Here is a 12,913-nt window from a genome sequence, read left to right on the forward strand (position 1 = left end):
CCATGGAGACTCCTCTAGTAGGGAATTGGAGGAAGGAAGATGCTACTTCAGGAGAAGTAGTGGAGGCTACTATTTACAGGTAGCTTGTGGGTTCACTTATGTATTTGGTGAACACAAGACCAAGCATATGTTTTATAGTTAACCAGATTAGTCAAGAAATGGTTAAGCCAACCAAAATTTATTGGAAGGAAGTTAAACATGTGTTGAGATACCTTAGAGGCACCACTCAATTTGGTCTTTGGTACAGACAGACAGAGGCGGTGAAGCTTCAAGGCTTCATATATGCATATTGGGCAGGGAGTCAATCTGACAGGAAGAGAACATCAGGGGGAACATTTAGTATTGGCTCAGTAGCAGTTTCTTGGTACAGTAAGAAGTAGAGATCAGTTGCCCTCAATTTAGCAGAAGTAGAGTACATGAATGTTAGTCAAGAAGCTTGTGACGCTATCTAGATGAGGAAGATCCTTGTTGTGTTATTTGGTCAGCAGATCGATCCTACAGTGATTTACTATGACAACTAGATTTGTATCAAACTCTTTGAGAATTTAGTTTTTCATGATTGGTCCAAGCATATCGACATCTGATATCACCATCTACGAGATTGTGTGCAAAGGATAATCATGTTGCTGGAGTACATTCCTACAGAGGAACAAGATGAAAATATTTTGACAAAGGATTTGTCAAAATGCAAAATCAAGTTTCATAGAAGCAGGATTGGGGTAGAAAATAATCCCTTTCTTGTTGAGAGGGACTGTTGAAAATGCAAAAAGAAAATCATAATTTAATTTTGTCCTTCAATTAAATTAGGAATAAAATTGTAATTCCACACCACATGATAACTTGTATTAGTTAACTAAGTTAAAATGACTTAGTTGGATCAGTTAATTTGAGTTGAGGGTCTAAATTGAGTCATGTAGAGTGTATCCTACTTTATAGGAGCCCTGGTTGAGTTTATTTTGAGTTTTAATTAATTAATTCAATTTAACTAAGTTAAAGTCAGATAAACTAGTTCCAATTGATGGAGGAACTAGGAGGAGGTCAGAAAGTGGGGTGTTGCTTCATGTGGTCAACTAGTTAACTGATGATTCACTCATAAATAACTCATGCATGTCAGATATGAGAGTTACCCAGTTGAGATTGGGGTTCAAGGACAGTGTACTATCAATTTTATAATCATCTGAATTGTACAGGTGGTGCATGCAATCAGAGGAAGGCCTATGATGGATTGCGTAATTCCAATTGAGGAAATTCCCTAATTAATAGGGGGTTAATTCCAAGGAAACAACGCAAGGAAATGGGGACATGGGAAAATGATAAAATGGTTAAGTATTGGCCTAGGCTTGTCTAGGAAGCAGTGAGACATATAGAGATAGTGCAAAGGTTGCTTCATGTGGTCAACCAATTAACTGATGATTCACTCATAAATAACTCATGCATGTTAGATATGAGAGTTACCTAGTTGATATTGGATTTCAAGGACAGTGTACTACCAATTGTATAATCATCTAAGTTGTACAGGTGGTGCATTCAATCAGAGGAAAGCCTATGATGGATTGCGTGATTCCAATTGAGGAATTTCCCTAATTAATAGGGGGTTAATTCCAAGAAAACAACACAAGGAAATAGAGACTTGGGAAAGCGAGAAAATGGTTAAGTATTGGCCTAGGCTTGTCTAGGAAGCAGTGAGACATATAGAGATAGTGCAAAGGTCACTCGGGCTTGAACAAAGCATTGTAATCTTCTCATGTTTTCTGACTAATGCAATATACAGATAGTAGGGGTTTTAAGATGTGGATTTCCCCATAAAACCATTGTCTAATGTGTTGATTGAATTCTTTCTCTTGTATGCTTCATGATTTCGTGATTGTTTAATTATTTCTGCTGATGAGTAGCATAAATTCAAGTCTAGTGTTTTAATAAATTACAATTAGCAGTTTGAATCTACAAGGAATTTCTACATTTTGAAACATATTTTTGTTGGTCCATGTGTGGCATTTAGGAAATAGTTGTGACTAGTGTAGTGTAATAGTGAGGGAAAATATAAATGTAAATAACCTTGTTTTTGTGTTATTTCTAGGCCTTCAAGGAGAGAAGTTATCTCCACTGCATTGTTATTGTTGATATCTAGTGTTCCAAAGTATATGTAAAGAGGTAATCCAACATGATGAACCATATGATGACTAGGTGACAATATTCCCAAAGGAATCACAAGCCCTTCCTATGAGTGAGGAGAAGGAACCTACGAAACCTATGCATGCATAGAAGAGCCCAAAATAAGATAGAAGGTTTCCATTGATACTAAAAGTTACCAAACGAGTTTGAATCTCACCTTCAGTTATGTCATATATTATCCATTATTGTCAATAAATTGCACAAAATAGGAAAAATGTAAGGTGGAAACAAATTCCTATCTTGGCTTCCATGCATATACTTCCACTTGTATGGAACATCTAATCACATTTCAATTTACTCCTTTCTTAGTGATTTGATCTTCCTTTTTGGTGAGATGGTATAAGACTTGATAGTAAGATAAAGTATCAATATACTCTACTTGATATTGAATTCTCTAGATTTCATTTTAATCCAATTAAATGGGGGACACAAATACTGAGAAGAAGTCGAACAATGATGGAGGAATTCAAAATAAAAAAAGACATGATTTACTCCACATAAGGAGGGATTTAATGTCACCCTAATATGGATTAGAATGTACTCATTACCACGAGAGTTTTGGGACAATGAAACCCTAGTAGGAATCGGTAATGTGCTCTGTCACTATGTCAAATCCTCAAAATTTATTAAGCACGACATATATATCTTATATGTTCACATTTTTGTTTATATGAATATTCTAGAGCCGCTTCTAGATTATATCGATATCTATTATCAAGATTATTTTTGGAAGAAAACCCTTGATTATGAGCACATCCCATTAAGTTGTCGAACATGCCATGAATATGGCCACGTTTACTGCCATTTCCCTTTACTTGGTGCTATTTCCAACTCTGATGTTCCCCCTGTTATTGACAATGATGGCTTTACCAAAGTGGGAAATAAGTGCTCTAACCCTAGATACCTTGCCCCAAGTCCCTCTTCCTCTAATGATAACCCCCCTGCCCCCTCTAACAACCCCTTTACTCCACTCTCTTCTCTACATGTTGTAGATCCTCCTCCAACATCACAACCCTCTAAAATTGAGATGCATAATATAGTCCAACCCCTACCCACCTCTGTTGAGAAATCTAACTCCTCCACTAACCCCTCACTTGTCCAATCAATGCCCCATGCCCCCATGCTTGTAAACCACCTAATGTTAATATTGACCCAATTCATGAGATGGAGCCTCACTCCCTTGATCTGATAAGATTAGAAAAATCTTGGAAATGGAAAGGCCCATTTTCCCTTCCCAAGCACCAAATCAAAATGCTTGATAGGGCATACATAAAATCACACCATGTTGCTATGAAATCTACCTCTGGAAATTCCAATAATGAGCCACTAGGGTTCCAATCTCAACCTTTAAATGACTCATTAAAGTTGTACAAAGAGGAAAAACGAAAGGGCTAGAAAACAAATATTCTACTCTTGGATGAATTAGGGGGTAAGTTGGTTAATTCAGGTCATATAAGGACGTTAACAGATTATTTCCCTATTTTCAGCATACCCCTAAAATTAAAATCATCTCATGAAATATTTGAGGCCCCAATTGTAGAGGCAAATAGAGGCTCCTAGAAGAAAAATGGAAAATTGAAAGTATTGTAGTTATGATGATCTAGGAGAGTAAATCCCCTAGCAAGAAGATTTCAAATATAAGAAGAAAATAGAGTAGAGAGTAATGTGTGATCGCCATAGATTACCAAGGACACTCAGGGGGCCTTGCCATCATATGGAATGCCCAATATATTCAAATTTTAAATATGTTTTCTACCTTTCACATCCTCACGATATAATTTCGATGAATTGGTTCAACGAATACCTATTTTCTCTCTAATGTATATGGCCTAAATTATCCAAGAGAAAATATTTTTTTCCTTCAATCCATCACTCGAAGGAACAACCTTCTCTCTCATACCCCCTGGATCCTTTGTGATGACTTAAATCTTATCAAATCATTAGAGGAGAAGCAAGGAGGCATAACATGACTCGATGCAGATTTTGTTTTTTTCTAAGACACAATGGCGTACTTTCACTTGGTAGATATCTCCACCATTAATGACACCTTTAACTGGAACAATAGAAGAGAAGGGGCTTAGCAAGTGACATCCAAATTGGATTTATTTCTATTCATTTAGTCCATCATGGCCTAGGATGTATTTATGGAAGCATCGATACTCCTTTGTCATGGATTAGACCATTGGCCTATAAGCCTATGTATAAAATTTCAGTCTAGACCTCACAACAGGCCTTTTCATTTTGAGAAGTTTTGGCTACAACATCCAGATTTCCAAGAAAATATAAAGAAATGGTGGGGAGATCTACAAGAAACAAAATGCTCCTCTATGTACAAGCTCTAATAAATATTAAAATACATTAGATGATAGCTCAAAGATTGGAACAAAACCAAATTTGGTAATATCCTAGAGGAAAAATGAGAATTGGGGTAGAAAATGGAATCCATACAACAAGAAGCCATTCTCTATAACCAATTTGAAAAACTAATCATAGAAGAAACCACTACCCTCACTAATTTTGAAGAATTCAGAAAACAAGAAGAACTTATATGGTCATATAAATAAAGGGTTCATTTGCTTAAAGAAGGAAAAAGGAATATTGCATTCTTCCATAAATCCATGCTCAACATTGGTATCATGATCGTATATCTTCCATCAAGAACTTTGTGGAAGACAAACTGCTAGATTGAAAAGAGATCACTTAGGAGCTTATTTTCTTATATAAATCCATTTTAACTAAACCTTATTAAATGAGTTCAAGGGTGATCCAACACATCATTGAGCATATTCCCCGTCTAATTACCATTGAACAAAATGAAGCCCTGCTCTGAGAAATCACTCTTGAGGAAGTGGAAACGATTGTTAAAGGGGTGTCAGGAAACAAGGCTCTTGAACTAGATCATTTTACTATTGAATTATTTTAGGCTTGTTGACCCATTGTAGGATAAGAGGTCTAGAGAGCGACGGAAGAATCTTGGAAATCTCATTCCATTGTTAAAGCTTTAAATGCTAATTTGCTTACATTTGTTTTAAATTAGGATAAGTTGGAGGATCCTAATAGATGCAAACTTGTTGCAATATGTATTGTTATATACAATATCATCACTAAGATTATAGCCAACCACCTTAAGCCCTCCTCCCAAAGCTATCTCATCAAAACAAATTGTCTTTTTAGAAGGTCATCAAATCCTCGATGTCATTATGGTTTCTCATGAAGCTATCCACTCCTTGAAAATCTCCCATAAACCTACAATAATGCTTAATCTATAACTCTCAAAATATATTAGCAAGCTTAATTAGTAGTACTTGCTACATGTTCTTCAAGCCTTTGGTTTCTCCCCATACTAGATTCAATGGATTAACAATCTATTATCTTTTGCCTCATTCTCCATCATTTTCATTGGTTCTCTCTACATCCCCTTAAAATCGTCTCGAGGTATCTGACAGGGAAACCCTCTCTCGTTGTTCCTATTCATTTTGGCTATGGAACGGTGTTGAGTATGTTTTCATTGATGTCAAATTCAGTGTAGGATATCAAACAAGTTACAGGATGTCGTCATTGATGTCCTCAGTATGTTGGTTGTTTTGGATGCGATCATGCATTGATGAAACCCTAGATTTAGGGTTTTGCTTCCTTGGATCTCTAGGGTTTGGTTTCTTGGAATAATGATTACACCCCACACTTGCTGAAGATTTTGATGATGTGGATCACCAAACTTGTCTTGGAGACCCTTTCCATTGGATTCTATTTGTCATATTGATTCCAATGGTATGTGGATCATCATGAGAGGCCTCACAGTTGGAGAGGTATTCTTGGTCAAAGGTCCAATACCCTTGATATGAAGAATTCTTTGTGAATGGTTGACAATGGTGTACGTTGATCCTTCCAGAAGCAAAGAAGATCATTAGAATTCTAAAGTTCTGAGTTCTTGAAGATGTGGATACTACTACGCAAACCTCTATATATATTTTTTTCGAGCTTATGTATTGTTGGAACATTGTAACTGCTTGTGCATTGAGGCACTAGTAGTCACTGTGTACGTTAACTAATGCATTTGCATAGAATGTGTAAATTGGGCATATGAATGCGTAGATCAACAGTGCAAGTGCAAATTACTTAAGGTTGTTGAAGTTTGGATATGTAAAGCTATACAATTTTGTACCTACATTATTAATCATAGTTTGAAACGTTATCCTGCATCGTTGAGTTTTTCATTACAGTTAATACAAAGCATGGGTATTGATTACTCATTGAAATTGCCACAAGTTCGATTTCTAATGTTAATTTGTGCATATATTTGCAGTGTAATGATAAGAGGTAGTTGCGATCTAGAGAATGCATAATGGGATTATATAATGCATAATATGCTACGCTAATAATGTTTGATTGCAAAATTACATTCACTATGTAGAAATTATGGTGTAGAATTGTTACTGCTCATGAAATTTTAATCAAAATCACAAGGCACAATCCTACACTACTGCTTTATGGAATTCAATTCACAATTTAGAACATCAATCGCAAACATGCAATGAGAAATAACACACACGCACACAATATGTTTCCAGGGGAAATCAACTGCTAAAACCCCCTTATGTTTGATTACATTAATCTGATGAATAGAGATGTATTACAATTGCTATCTCAATCTAAGCTCAACCTGCAAGTGAATAACCTATCTCTCTTCTCACTGAGAAGCTCTGACCCAGACTTAATCAATTTCTGCCTCTGCTTGACCCCCTATTTCCCAGCATAATTCCTGAGAAATTAGGCCCATATTATTTAGGAAATTCCTCCAAAATTCTTAATGAATTCCCAAGGTTGATCATATGACTGCATGCAGCGCCTTTACACATAAGACTAGTCTACAACTGATGTTACATTGCCTTGAACTCTCCACCACGGCTGGGGAACTCAAATTATATGCATGCACTAGTTGTTTTGGGTCGATTGATCAGTTAACTACATGATTAATGAGTTAGACTGTTGTCCCACTACACAACTAACCTTCCACTAATTCATCCAACAGTTAGAACTAGTTTAACTAAATTCAACAGGATATAACTAAACTGGATTACCAAAATTTAGCAATCACACATGCTTAATTGAACTCCAACTCCTCTAAGTTGAATTTATTGATCTAACTGAGTGATAAGAGTCATGTCACACAAGTTAATTGCATCCAAGTTGTCTGCTGATGTGGAAATTCAAATTTTCTCAATTTGACAAAGGAAAAATCAAATTGAGACTTTCTTGTTGCATTTTTAAAAACTCCCTCTCAATAATAAAGGGATTATCAACCACCCCTATCCTACACCTGTGGAACTCAAACTTCCCTCTTGACAAAGCCTTTGTCAAAATGTCAGCATCTTGTTCCTCTATGAGAATGTATTATAGCAACATTATCTGCCTATGCACACAGAACTGTAAATGGTGATACTAGATATCTATATGCTTGGATCGATCGTGAAATACTAGATTATCAGAGAGCTTGATGCAACTCTGATTATCACAATAGATAACAATTAGATCCATCATCTGACCAAACAATCCCACAAGTATCTTTCTCATATAGATCGCCTCACATATTGCTTGACTTGCAGCCATGTATTATACTTATGTCAAGATCAGCGCCACAAATATTTTCTTCCTCCTATACCGTGAAACTGTTGTGGAACCAACACTTCAAATTCCACTTGATGTACTCTTTCGGTCGGATGGACTCCTCGCCCAATCTTAATCTGTGAAGCCACATACCTTCACTCCCTTTTTCTGTTTGTACCATAATCCAAATTGGGAAGTGCCTTTGAGGTAACGTAAAACATGCTTAGATGCCTTCCAAAACAATTTGGTCAGCCTAACCATAGCTTGGTTCAGCTTGTTGAATGCATAACACATATCTGGTCATGTGTTCACAAGATACATTAGTGAACCCGCTAGCTGTCGATAAATGGTATGATTTGGATCTCTTCAATTCCCGGAATTATCCAAGATCTTTTCCTTTTATGATGTTATCAGAATTGCATTTAAAAGAGCATCAAACAATCACATGTGCATGCTTAAACAATAGGAAACATAATGAGATCAGCAAATCAAGAACACAACACATTGATAACAGAGTTCACCCATTATGGGTTACGTCTCTGGGCCTGGTGTCAAGAGAGTGGAGGCCGATTCATATAATTGATGCAAATGATAATGATGTACCTGGAATACTCTTTGTCATAACAAGGACATATACCCTCAACAAGAGTGGTTTATCTCTCCACAAGATGCTCTCCCTATAGGAACTATCACTCAAAATGGGTCTTCCTTCAGCGTGACAAGCTAAGAAAATCTCACAATAATGTGGCAAAAATCATCCCTCAACATAGTGTTACACAGGGATCTCAACAATAATACATCATCTCGGCAAAACAAAAGGATGAATAACATAACTGCATCATGTACCCCCACTTTGGAAGATGGTTGAAAAATTCAAAGCCTGACTATTGAAATGGGCTGCACCACTAAATTCCTAGTGGTGAGTGGTGTAAAATTGGTTGTCGACTTGTCCAGTTATGGCACCCTCAAGTTTTCGACCCTTGGGAATATTGAAGATTCCCTAGAGATTCCTCTCCATTCGCTGAATGGAGATATGCTATCATATGACAAATATGATCTCGCCATCACGATCCTTGCAAAATTCAGAGAAGAATGAGTATAAATTCAGCTACATTCCGACGCTAGAAAAATTCAGCCTCCAAAGGAGTCTAAAGATTCCTCAAGATTCTTCAGAGATTGTTTGTTGTGGGGAATCTGCAATTTTGTTGCTCATATTGAAATCTCCCAGGGAATCTTTTCAGCATCTATTGATCCTCTTGCATTAAGGTTCCAGTGCCTCTCTCCTGCTCATGGTTCCACAACAGCTGAGTTCTGTCGTCTGCTCTCTAGTTCGCTCGTTCACCCCCCCCCCTCCTCCATCAACTGGGTAACCAAGGGATATATATGTTTTCCGCAGTGGAGTTCTCAATGCGAACGATTTGCCCAATGGTAAGGTGCTCAGTTTAGAGGCAGGAGGTCAACGGTTACAACCCTGCCGACCCCCCCACCTTGTTATAATATTTTGTGATAAAAATATATGAATGGTGACAATTTGTTTTACTTTCCACCAAAATCATCGGTGATTACATCGTTGGGAATGACGTTAGAACATTGTTTGTTTTGTGATGTGGTTCCATGGTTTATGTTTGACACAATCACCGTTAATAGATCTTAACCACAGATTTTCGAATAGCCATATGTGAATATGGTTAATACACCATATTAGACATTTTAATATTCATTCAAATTTCGAATAACCATTAGCCATATGTGAAATATTTGTTCAACTCCACATTAATATGGTTGTTTTGAAATTTGTAATATGGTTTTTTTTTAAGTGGTTTAATGGTTATTTTAATAACTACTTCATCTTTTTATTTAATATATTTGTTTGTCTTTTATGTAGGGTTAGAAGGCTAATGATGGGATGCCATATGTCAATGGTTCTATGGGCTGACACGAATGTTGTGGGTATCACATGTTTTCAGGGATGCCATGTGGCACACTGTGGGCCCCATTTTTTCCTTGTCTTATCAAACTTTAAAGAGCCATAAGTTTGTCATACAGACTCGGATTGAGGCGTCGTTTGCACCATTGGAATTAAGGCAATGAGCACTTCGATCTAGTCCTAGCTTTTTTTTCCATCTGACCAATTTGATTTTTGATATATTATGAGCCTTCTTTGACCTCTAAGCATCTCTAAAGCCACCTGGATCATGGTAGCATCCAATTCTTCACCATAAGTGGCATCCTTCTTCCTCCAATTGGTCACTAGAGGTGTCTCCATGGGTTTACAGCTCTCCATGATGTTAGAGCCTAGATTTGTCTCAGGCTGAAAAGACAAGGTTCTAGGTCCACATCAAACCACACTCAGCCTCGTAGCTAGCCCTATGAGGACAGGAGAGGGCTCTCTTCGGGTCAATATCGGCAAAAGGTAATTGATGAGGCTCGAGATGACTAAATTTGCAATTGATCTTAGGCTAGGTATGAAGTACAAGGAGTTTGAGGTTGATTTTTTGAGGTTTTTGTTGAATCAAAGGGAAAGGCAATTTTGGGTGCGGGGATGAGACACAGTTTTTGCAGAGGTCTATTTGGGGCAAGGTAGGTGATCGTCTTGATGCTTTTAAAGAGAATGAATGGGTGGATCTGACTGGTGAGAAGCTAAGGAGAGTAAGAAGCTTTCAAGGATTCTCCTTAAACAGACGAAAACATGGAAAATCAAACAAACTTAAAGGCAGAGCATAACAATCTATGGATTCTACCTTAACACTTCATTTGTTCAATTGCAGAAGATGAGAGAAGGAAAATGATACACATAACAACTTACAATTACTGAAAGAAGCACACCATCAACACATGAAGCCACAAGGATCCCAAACAATGCTGCAAAACCCTGGTCTTTCCTTTGCCAAAAATGCAAAAGTGAATGTACAATGGAGTGTGTAGCTTTTTCCAAGAGTTAAACCATGAAAATGACTTAGAAATTACATAACATAGGAAAGCCAACCTATTCCCTTGCCTCTAGGGATCCAACTCATCATTCTAGGAGCTGTTTCAACCAATTCTAAACAAAGCACTACAATCTAGGCAGTCAAAACAACTTGCCTCTATAAGGTAGGAAACTGATTCATTCATTAAATTTTCACTCTTTGGTGAATGAATCTTCTAGAAAAAGTAACTAAGTGTAAAAATTACATCATGTTCAATCAATTACATCAAGAGAAGTCAAAAATTACATCACAAAGCAAAACTAGTCAAACTAGTTGAATTCCTGAGCTGAAAGATGAAAAATTGGGCAAAAAATCTATATGCGCCGCACTACTTTGCTGCTGATTTTGAGGCACTTGCTGAAATCCAAATTGAGCTCAGGTTGGCTTGTTGGAAAGCCCTGCCTGTCTACTTTCGAACCCAAGTGGAATTTTCCAATTTGGTGTCCATTTGCCCCTCTAAAAGTGCATTCTCCCAAGACTGCTTCCTGTGTGTCAAAATAGGGGCAGTGAGGTCATTGTTTGCATGTTTTTTGACCTTTTGGGGACCCAAAACTTGTCAAAATTCCTTGTCCAAGTACCAACATTCATGATTTTTCATGAAAAATCCAAAACTGCAAGCCATTTGTGATTTGGAGCTCCCAATCCTAAGCGTCGCGCAAGGTGCGCGGCGCATATAGGGAAAAACCCTGTTTTTTAGTGCAAAAATTCCAAAATGTCAAAAATTTCTCCAAATTTCTTGAAATTTGGACTGTAGGTCCCCCATCAAGTGCCATGCTCAACCAAAGAAGCTTGGAGCCGATCATGTGTTTTGTGCCTCCTTAGTACCCTCCTGGTGTACGCAGTTTCAATTGTAGAGTCATTGTCTCGGTCATATGATGTATCGGTGCCCGCCTCCATGATGTTGAAAGTCTATGCAAAGTGTATGTTTGATTTGTTGAAAATGAGAAATGAAGGCTTGATGTCTTTGTCTCCAAGTGCCAAATATGCCAAGGGAAATGAGGAGATGTGAGGAATATGAAACAGTAGGTTAATGGAGTGAGGGTAAGGATATGGTTCAATCAATTGAAGCCTGCAATGTGAGGACAGTCACTTGATTGTGTTTTAGGAGTGTGAGGTTTGGGGATTTATGTATAGGAATAGGGTTTAAGGTTTGGGGTTGTTGTATAGGGTTGAGAGATTGTTATAAGGGCTAGGATTTTGGGGTTTTAGGATTTGAATGCAATGTAGGATTAATGAGCTTGATGGGGGGGGCGGTAGGAAATGAGGAAACAAAGGGAAATGGGGAAGGGGAGAGTCCTTGGTGACCAATCAATAATTCAAGGCCCCACAACAAATTTCCTTTGAATGTATTTTAAAGGGAGGGTTTAGATTCTTGTTTCAACGGTTATCACCCATAAACCACTCACACTTATCACCAAATTCAAAGCAACAGCAAGAATGAGGGCCTACCTAGCGAATTCATGCAAGGTATGGGTGAATTGGTGAAATTCCAAGAAAGTTTTAGGGCTTGAGGCTATATGCGCCGCGCTAGTGTAAATTTACGTTGGAAATTTTCTCCCTGTGCGCCGCGCTCTTTATATGCGCCACACATTTTTCCAGGCGACTTTTGGAGGCCTTCCCGGTGTCCAAATTGGGTGCAGGATAGCTCGTTAGAAAGGTAATTCAGTATAATTTCCAACCCAACTAGAATTTTTCAATTTGGAGTTCATTTTCCCTGTCAAAAATCAAATCTCCCAAGACTTGTCAAAATGTGCCAAATGAGGCTGCCTCAAGGCAGAGTGCTGTTGCAGTCAACTTTTGAATGCCTTCCTAAACTCCAAATTGAGCTCATGATATCTCATTGGAAATATATTTGTGTATAGTTATCATTTGACTCATCAAGCAAGTCATTTGGCCAACCAAGCTAGGAGAAAACTTGATTTTCCCAAGGTCACTTCAGAGGTGCATTCAATTCTCCTGAGGCAACGGTATTTTTGACATTTCTCTAAAACCATGACACCTGTGTAAAAAGTGAAGGATTTTTTTCTTCCTTGGCCTATTTTGGACAAAAACCTCTCTCAGTTTTCCAAAATTCATCTTTTATTGCTCAAAAACATCATTTGAGTGAAACCTATCCCGATGTGTGGAACAAGGGAATTGTCGAAATGAAGCGAAATGAAGGGGATAAG

The sequence above is a fragment of the Pinus tabuliformis genome, chromosome 8 (genome assembly GCF_031772625.1).
Source record: "Pinus tabuliformis cultivar Carrire ecotype Pingquan chromosome 8, CPIR1, whole genome shotgun sequence".
In the NCBI taxonomy this organism is placed as follows: domain Eukaryota; kingdom Viridiplantae; phylum Streptophyta; class Pinopsida; order Pinales; family Pinaceae; genus Pinus; species Pinus tabuliformis.